This window comes from Blennius ocellaris, assembly GCF_963422515.1.
Source record: "Blennius ocellaris genome assembly, chromosome: 18".
Taxonomy (NCBI): domain Eukaryota; kingdom Metazoa; phylum Chordata; class Actinopteri; order Blenniiformes; family Blenniidae; genus Blennius; species Blennius ocellaris.
In genome coordinates, this window is record NC_137667.1 from 20665184 (window position 1) to 20674529 (window position 9346).

Consider the following 9346-nt stretch of genomic DNA (forward strand, 5'->3'; position numbering starts at 1 on the left):
CCAAAAGTAGGATTGGCATTTTGAAAATGTGTTAACGAGCAAAGAATAAACCACAGTGTTCTGAGAGCTGGAGCTACACCTCAAAAGTAACCTTTGCTGAGAAGTTTGCGTTCTTAAAATGGCATGGCTCTTTCATTTTCATTGTTTCTGGTGGTCATTTTGAGATCAAAGTGACATCACCACAAAGACAGCAGAACAAAGCAGACACTTGAAAGCGAGAAAACGGTGATGTCATTTTGTCTAGATCAAAGAGCCCAGTCTCATGGCAGTTTGTCAAACGGTCACAAAATGTAATCTATTTTTCCTGTTCTATGACACGTTTTGCCCCTTTTTTCGCTGTTACACATTTTGGGACTTGCATCCATGGTTTACTCCCTCCTTACAAAGGTTGGAGGAAGGGTGACCACATTTCTTTGAGAACAAAGAACATGTGGTCAACCAATGGAAAAATGCGCCATTGGTCACATGACCCTCAACAAGGGGGGGGCCCCTTTTACCGCCCCTGGAAGCTGCATTCCTGCACCTCACCACCAGGGGGATCCAAAGGCTCCACCAACAACAGGAGGAAATGCCCTGGAAACTCATAAGCGTACCCTGCTTGGATTGGCCAAGGCCATCCTGAAAACAGCAGGGAACCGGAACACGACGCGCAGGTACAAAAGCACGACCGTGAAACCCCCCACCCATCTCCAAGACGATTCGCATCGAGCAAGACACGGGACTTTGTACAGGGACACAAGGAGCTGCGTGTTAACTCACATTGACCGGGTCCAGAACCTTTTAACTTGCTGGACGAGTGAAAAAACAATGGGATTACTTTTTCTTTTGGGCCAACACAGCTGCAAGCCTAATTCTTTCCTTCCAGTCACACAGTTCCCTGTGCCTGCCAACACAAAGCTTACTTCTGCACCTGGACGGCGTTGTCTTTCCCCGGGATGCGAAAGGTCTTTCGTGTTCCGGGGAAAAACAACATTGTCCGGTCGTTATAGTAACATTCTCCTCCGGTGAGACCGGGCTGCTCCAAGACCCCCCACATATGTACTCGCTACGCATCTTGTTTATCTGGTCGCTAGGCAACCGCCACACTCCCAGAAAGAGCGAGACAAACACCTCTGGTGGCTGCGTGGGACATCGCAAGCTCTCTTTACGCCCGCCTGGTGGTCGCATTGAGTCATTGCGCTCTCCCTCTGCCTGCCGCCACATTCCACTATTGGTCATCACGGTCACCATACTGAACCCTCTGGCCTCCATTCGAGATCATTACACCCACTCTCGTCACTTATCACTCATCACGCATCTCACACACACACACACACACACACACACACACACACACACACACACACACACACACACACACAGATGTGAGTGTGTGACATGTGATACTTAAATGTGTTGATTTATGAGATGATTTCTAAATGAATACATTTTTGTTAATAAAGACCTGTTAGCTGAATTAATCGATTCCTGGTAATTATTATGTATTTATTGTTGACATTCACTGGATTGTAACAGTCTGTGCTCGGATCTCACACCTTCCATTTTAATTAAGATTGTTATATTTACGCAGAAATATGAACTAACTGAATTGAACCTTTTTACAAACAATATTTTAGTATTAGCTATTTCCAGATTCTCTGGTGGTGCCTTTTATTATGAATGAATAATGTATTAATTTATTCAAATTAATACAGTGTAGACAGGTATCAAGGAGATCACAGTGATATTGTGAGTGACAACGTCGGCATGTGGGTGCAGGGGTGTGCGTCTCTCTGGGTGTTGTGTTCAGTGGGAAATGTGACCAACTGGCTCTTTGAGCATTAAAGGTTGCGGACTCACGGGTTTTTGAGTCGTTCATCCAAGTGAATCGGTTGTCTGAGTCATTTGAGTCATTTGATTCAGTTGCGTACTATTTCCACCTCCTGGACCTGGAGGCTGAACTGCGACATGAACCAGGGGGAGAATCATGTATTCATTGTGAAATGATGAAACACTTCTGAGGAAGATAAACAATAAGTACACAGTAGTTTTTAGTGATCCTGGTCTCCTTATTCTAGACTATGTGTGTTGTTTCTGAGGTTTATTTGAACCAGGAAATAAATTAGATAAATGATTAAACTGAATAAATACCTGGCATCCAGAATGGCAGATATACAGTATATATTAATATATACATAGGATTTTATAGTTTTTTTTTCCTTCCAACATTCTGATTTTCTTTTTTTACTAGTATCAATAAAAAATATGACGTTGATAGGGCAGAACTAAGTATAGGGGACAATATTAAATGTAACACAATACACGCGACAGTGGTATTTTAACATTGTTTATTGTCCATGTCTTATTCATCACCCCCTTGAACTGCAACCTTATCGTGGTGGGGGAGTTTGAGCACCCGAATGACCCTCGGAGCTATGTTGTCGGGGGGCTTGCCCCCCCAGTAGGATCTCCCAAGGCAAACAGGTCCGAGGCGACGGGTCAGACTAAAAGCAGTTCACAAAACCCCCATGGATACACGCAAGAGGAGCAAGGTGACGTCGCCCGGTTTGGCGCAGCCGGGGCCACACCCTGGAGCCAGGCCCGGGGTGGAGGCTCGCACGCGAGCGCCTGGTGGCCGCGTTCTTGCCCACGGGACTCGGCCGGGCTCAGCCCGAAGGGACGACGCGGGCCCCTCTTCCTCATCCTCCTGTGGACCCACCACCCACAGAGGCTGCCGTAGGGGTCGGGTGCAGTGTGGATTGGGTGGCAGTCGACGGCAGGGGCCTCGACGACCCGATCCCCGGACACGGACTCTGGCTTTTGGGACATGGAATGTGACCTCGCTGGGGGGGAAGGAGCCCGAGCTTGTGAGGGAGGTTGAGAGATACCGGCTAGATATAGTCGGGCTCACCTCCACTCACAGCTTGGACTCTGGAACCCAGCTCCTCGACAGGGGCTGGATACTCCACTTCTCTGGAGTTGCCCGCGGTGTAAGGCGGCGGGCTGGAGTGGCCTTGCTTATTGCCCCACAGCTCAGCCGCCATGTGTTGGAGTTCACCCCGGTGAACGAGAGGGTTGCGTCCCTACGCCTACAAGTAGGGGACAGGTCTCTGACTGTTGTCTCGGCCTATGCACCGAACAGCAGCTCAGAGTACCCAACCTTCTTGGAGTCCCTGGGAGGGATGCTGGATAGTGCCCCAACTGGGGACTCCATTGTTCTCCTGGGGGACTTCAACGCCCATGTGGGTATTGACAGCGAGACTTGGAAGGGGGTGATTGGGAGGAACGGCCTCCCCGATCTGAACCCGAGCGGTGTTCTGTTATTGGACTTCTGTGCCAGTCACAGTTTGTCCATAACGAACACCATGTTCGAGCACAGGGGTGTCCATAAGTGCACATGGCACCAGGACACCCTAGGCCGGAGGTCAATGATAGACTTTGTGGTCGTGTCATCTGATCTCTGGCCGCGTGTCTTGGACACTCGGGTAAAGAGAGGGGCAGAGCTGTCAACTGATCACCACCTGGTGGTGAGTTGGATGCGCTGGACTGGGAGGAGGCCGGATAGACTCGGCAGGCCCAAACGTGTTGTGAGGGTCTGCTGGGAACATCTGGCCGAGCCCTCCGTCCGCGCAGCCTTCAACTCCCACCTCCGGGAGAGCTTCTCACAGATCCCGAGGGAGGTTGGAGACATTGAGTCCGAGTGGACCATGTTCTCCACTTCCATTGTCGAAGCTGCTGCTCGGAGCTGTGGCCGCAGGGTCTCTGGCGCCTGTCGTGGCGGCAATCCCCGAACCCGGTGGTGGACACCGGAAGTAAGGGATGCCGTCAAGCTGAAGAAGGAGTCCTACCGGGCACTGTTAGCTCATAGGACTCCCGAGGCAATCGACAGGTACCGGCAGGCCAAGCGAGCCGCAGCCCGGGCTGTGGTGGAGGCAAAAACTCGGGTCTGGGAGGAGTTCGGAGAGGCCATGGAGGAGGACTTTCGGTCGGCCTCGAGGAAATTCTGGCAAACCGTCCGGCGCCTCAGGCGGGGGAAGCAGTTCTCCACCAACACTGTTTACAGTGGAAGTGGGGAGCTGTTGACCTCAACTGGGGACATTGTTGGGCGGTGGAAGGAATACTTCGAGGACCTCCTCAATCCCACCACCACGTCTTCCATTGAGGAAGCAGAGACTGGGTTCTCAGAGGTGGACTCGTCCATCTCCCAAGCTGAAGTCACCGAGGTTGTTGTGAAGCTCCTCGGTGGCAAGGCACCGGGAGTGGATGAGATTCGCCCAGAGTTCCTTAAGTCTCTGGATGTGCAGGGACTGTCGTGGCTGACTCGTCTCTGCAACATCGCGTGGCGGGTGGGGACAGTACCTCTGGACTGGCAGACCAGGGTGGTGGTCCCTCTCTTTAAGAAGGGGGATCGGAGGGTGTGTTCCAACTACAGAGGGATCACACTCCTCAGCCTCCCCGGGAAAGTCTATTCCAGGGTACTGGAGAGGAGGGTCCGGCCGTTAGTCGAACCTCGGATCCAAGAGGAACAATGCGGTTTTCGTCCTGGTCGTGGAACACTGGACCAGCTCTATACCCTCCGCCAGGTGCTTGAGGGTTCGTGGGAGTTCGCCCAACCAGTCCACATGTGTTTTGTGGATCTGGAGAAGGCGTTCGACCGCGTCCCCCGAGATGTCCTGTGGGGGGTGCTCCGGGAGTACGGAGTCCGGGGTCCCTTGTTGAGGGCTGTTCGGTCCTTGTATTCCCGGAGCAGGAGTCTGGTTCGCATTGCCGGCAGTAAGTCGGACCTGTTCCCTGTGCACGTTGGCCTCCGGCAGGGGTGTCCTTTGTCACCGGTTCTGTTCATCATATATATGGACAGAATTTCTAGGCACAGCCGGGGGCCGGAGGGGGTCCGGCTTGGGGACCACAGAATCTCATCTCTGCTATTTGCGGATGATGTGGTTCTGTTGGCCCCATCAAGCCTGGATCTCCAGCGTGCACTGACACGGTTCGCAGCCGAGTGTGAAGCAGCTGGGATGAGGATCAGCACCTCTAAATCCGAGGCCATGGTTCTCGACCGGAAAAAGGTGGCTTGCCCCCTCCAGGTCGGTGGAGTGCCCTTGTCCCAAGTGGAGGAGTTTAAGTATCTTGGGGTCTTGTTCACGAGTGGGGGAAAGATGGAGCGTGAGATCGACAGGCGGATCGGTGCAGCGTCTGCAGTTATGCGGACGTTGTATCGGTCCGTCGTGGTGAAGAAGGAGCTGAGCCAAAAAGCGAAGCTCTCGATTTACCGGTCGATCTTCGTTCCTACCCTCACCTATGGTCATGAACTATGGGTCATGGCCGAAAGAACGAGATCCCGGATACAAGCGGCTGAAATGAGCTTCCTCCGTAGGGTGGCTGGGCGTACCCTTAGAGATAGGGTGAGGAGCTCAGTCACCAGGGAGGAGCTCGGAGTAGAGCCGCTGCTCCTCCACATCGAGAGGAGCCAGCTGAGGTGGCTCGGGTATCTATTTCGGATGCCCCCCGGACGCCTCCCGAGGGAGGTGTTTCGGGCATGTCCCTCCGGTAGGAGGCCTCGGGGCAGACCCAGGACACGCTGGAGGGACTATGTCTCTCGGCTGGCCTGGGAACGCCTTGGGGTGCCACCGGAGGAGCTGGAGGAAGTGTCTGGGGCGAGGGAAGTCTGGGCAACTCTGCTCAGACTGCTGCCTCCGCGACCCGGCCCCGGATAAAGCGGTAGCCAATGGATGGATGGATGGATGGATGGTATTATTCATGTATTTATCTCTACAAGCTTTGTGAAACAAACGATGTGTTTATTTTTTCCTCCACCGTCACTCAGAAACGTTCTGAGCGGAGCGCAGCTGCAGATTTTCAGGTGAGGGAGGGGCGGAGGGGCGGAGCCTCACCGCTCACCAGGTGAACGACACAGTGAAGTACTACTGACTGACTCACTGAACGACTCTTTCCATTTTCCAGGTGACTCGGTCATGTGAGCTGAACGACTGGAGGGAGGTGAGTCGGTCATTGGTGCTGAACTTCACCTCCAAGCTGACTGGAGCTGCTGAAAGCCTCATGTGACTGTAAGGAGCCGGAAGCTGCTGTGTTTAGCAGCTAGCGTTAGCGGCTCAGCTACTAGCTGCTTTTAGCAGCTCTTTTAGCATTACAGCTGCTTTTAGCAGTTCTTTTAGCAGCTCTTTCAGCATTACAGCTGCTTTTAGCATCTCTTTCAGCAGCTCTTTTAGCATTACAGCTGCTTTTAGCAGCTCTTTTAGCAGCTCTTTCAGCAGCTCTTTTAGCATTACAGCTGTGTTTAAGCAGTTCTTTTAGCAGCTCTTTTAGCATTACAGCTGCTTTTAGCAGTTCCTTTAGCAGCTCTTTCAGCAGCTCTTTTAGCATTACAGCTGTGTTTAAGCAGTTCTTTTAGCAGCTCTTTTAGCATTACAGCTGCTTTTAGCAGTTCTTTTAGCAGCTCTTTCAGCAGCTCTTTTAGCATTACAGCTGTGTTTAAGCAGTTCTTTTAGCAGCTCTTTTAGCATTACAGCTGCTTTTAGCAGTTCTTTTAGCAGCTCTTTTAGCATTACAGCTGCTTTTCTAACAGGGCGACTAAAGGGCGACTCGAACTCCTCTAGAGTCTCCATCAGGAGTGAAAAGACATTTTGCCAGGACCTCAGAACCAGTCTTGCGCCGCAGTATGTCAAAGGAGCCTGCTTGGAGGACGATGTTCATGTGGCTGGGATGTGTAGACTGAACAGTGGGTAACATCGCTGTCAGCTCCTGCACTGTTGTGTCGACCACAGTCAGATTTTCAGTCTTTCTCATTATGACTTGCCTGGTGACTGAGTCTTCAATCAATAGAGTGTCCAGGTGGTCCAGACATGATGAGTTTCTCAGGTTTCTCCTCGCCCTTGGTTTAGTTGTGGTTTTGGGGTTATTTCTGTAACCGAAACTGTAATCAGTGTAAACCAAACAGGTTGTTTTATGAAGGCTGTGGCCTTCACCGTGCCCATGTTCAGGTTCTTTACATTGCATTTCCTTTTTCCATGGCCAAAGCCATGCTCTCAAGGGATGCTACGACTCATAAGCGATTAACAAAAGGAGGCGACAACCTTGCCCCATCTCCACCGGGGCCCACTGGTGGCACCCTTAACCATGGTCTATATGGTGGCAAGTTACCACGTATATCTCCCCTGGCAAGGTTCGGCTCGAAGCGATGTCTGATGGAAGCATACGGAGCTCCGTGTCTGCCGTAGTGGTAGGCGGCCTGCCTGGCTATGGCTTGCTGTCTGTATCTGTTCCGTATCGCCACAGAAATGAGGATAGAGTTAGCTCTTCTCTGCCTCGCCTCTTCTCCATTGGCGTTGGCTCTGGCTCTGGCTCCGGCCCACCAAGTTGAAGCCCGCCTGGCTGCGTTTCTGCTCTGTATCGCCAAAGCAACATTGGGGTTGATGTCGTCCTGCCCTGTCTCGTTTACGTTAGCGTTGATGTTGGCCCACTCCGACTCATCTACGCTAGCATTGATGGCAGCCTGCCCCGTCTCGTCTATGTTAGCGTTGACGTCGGCCTGCCCCGTCTCATCTACGCTAGCATTGATGGCAGCCCGCCCCGTCTCGTCTACGTTAGCGTTGACGTCGGCACGCCACGTCTCATCTACGCTAGCGTTGACGTTGGCCCGCTCTGTCTCGTCTCCATTAGTGTTGACATCGGCCCGCCCCATCTTGTCTATGTTGGCGTTGACGGCGGCCCACCTCGTCTCATCTGCGCTAGCATTGATGTCGGCACGCCCCATTTTGTCTATGTTGGCGTTTGCTGTGGCCTGAACTGTCTCGTCTACATTAGCATTAATGGTGGCCCGCCTCGTCTCGTCTACATTAGGGTTGATTGCAGCCCACCCCATCTCGTCTACGTTAGCGTTGATTGTGGCCCCCTTCGGCTCGTCTACATTAGCATTGATTGTGGCCCGCCTCATCTCATCTACATTAGCGTTGACGGTGGCCGGCCCCATCTCATCTATGTCATTGTTGATGGCGGCTCGCTTTGTCTCATCTCCAGTGGGGTCCAAAGCTTCTTTATCTTTAAAATGATTGATGCCAGTCCTGATGGCTCTCGTGAGGATTGTACCAAGAACCCAACCCAAAAGTAGGATGGGCATTTTGACAATTCATTAACTAGCGTGTTCAAAGAGCTGGAGCTAGAAAATAACCTTGCTGAGAAGTTCGTTTCTGTAGTTTGTGTCTTAAAGTTGCATTACTGCCATCTGCTGGTTCTTTCTATCTACATTGTTTCTGGTGATGTCATTTTGAGATCAAAGAAGAACAAAGCGTCTGCCTTGTTCTTGGTGATGTCACTTGAAAGCTAGAAAACAGTGATGCAAGTTTGTCTAGATCAAAGAACCCAGTCTCAGGGCAGTTCGTCAAATGGTCACAAAATTATATCTATTTTTCCTATTCTGTGATATGTTTTGTCCCTTTTTCCCCGTTACACATAAGAAATTTCAAACTAATGTATTTCAATTGGACTTATCTTTCATGTCTGGGTCAGGCTGGGTCATCGCTCCTAACTTAGCCTAAAAATTCCCAGCAAGGAATCTCAGCTTAAAAGTGATTGAGGAAGTGTCTAAGAGCAACTCTGATCAAGGAGTTGACAGCAACGTTTATCTTAATGAGGAGGTGTGGTCGCCCCTGTTGATATACATGATGCAGTCTGATGAACGCTGTGATTGGTTGTTCCTATTGGTTGGTCCTAGTAATGATTGGAGAATAAAATTAACCCATCCAATATCAAAATTGTGTAATAATGAAAATTATTTTATGTCATGATGATGAAACTCAGAAAAATCTATTTAATTTGTACACAGCTTAAAATAATTGAACTTACCTCGTTCACATGCCGATTATTATATTGATTATTATCTTTTCTGTCCACGATGGTTATTTTTACCATGTACAGAAACCAAGCAGACACAAAATAAACACCCCTTTAAAATATTTACATTTTTCACACCTTCAAAAAAATTGTATTGTGAAGTGAAACGAGCAAAGCCATACCAGCACTTTGAGGGGAAGTTGTCTGTGGCGGAAGGGGTTTTGTCAAAGGGCACATAGGGCTCCGTGAGATCGCAAATGTTGAAGCTAGTGCTCGAAGGACACTTTGGCATTGAAAAAGAAATGTGAAAGAAATTAAATGAAACCAAGAAGAGTTATACTGAGGGATCGCCTTAAAAGGCAGATTGAGAAACCGAAGAGGTTAATTGAAGAGATGTGGGAAGATGAAGATGTATTGACTAGTACTGCCAGTTCATGCAGTTACACTGTTACACCACAAGGTGGCAGTAGTGTTGCGTGTTCAACCCAGTGTGTTATACCAGAGGAGGAAGTAATAAACA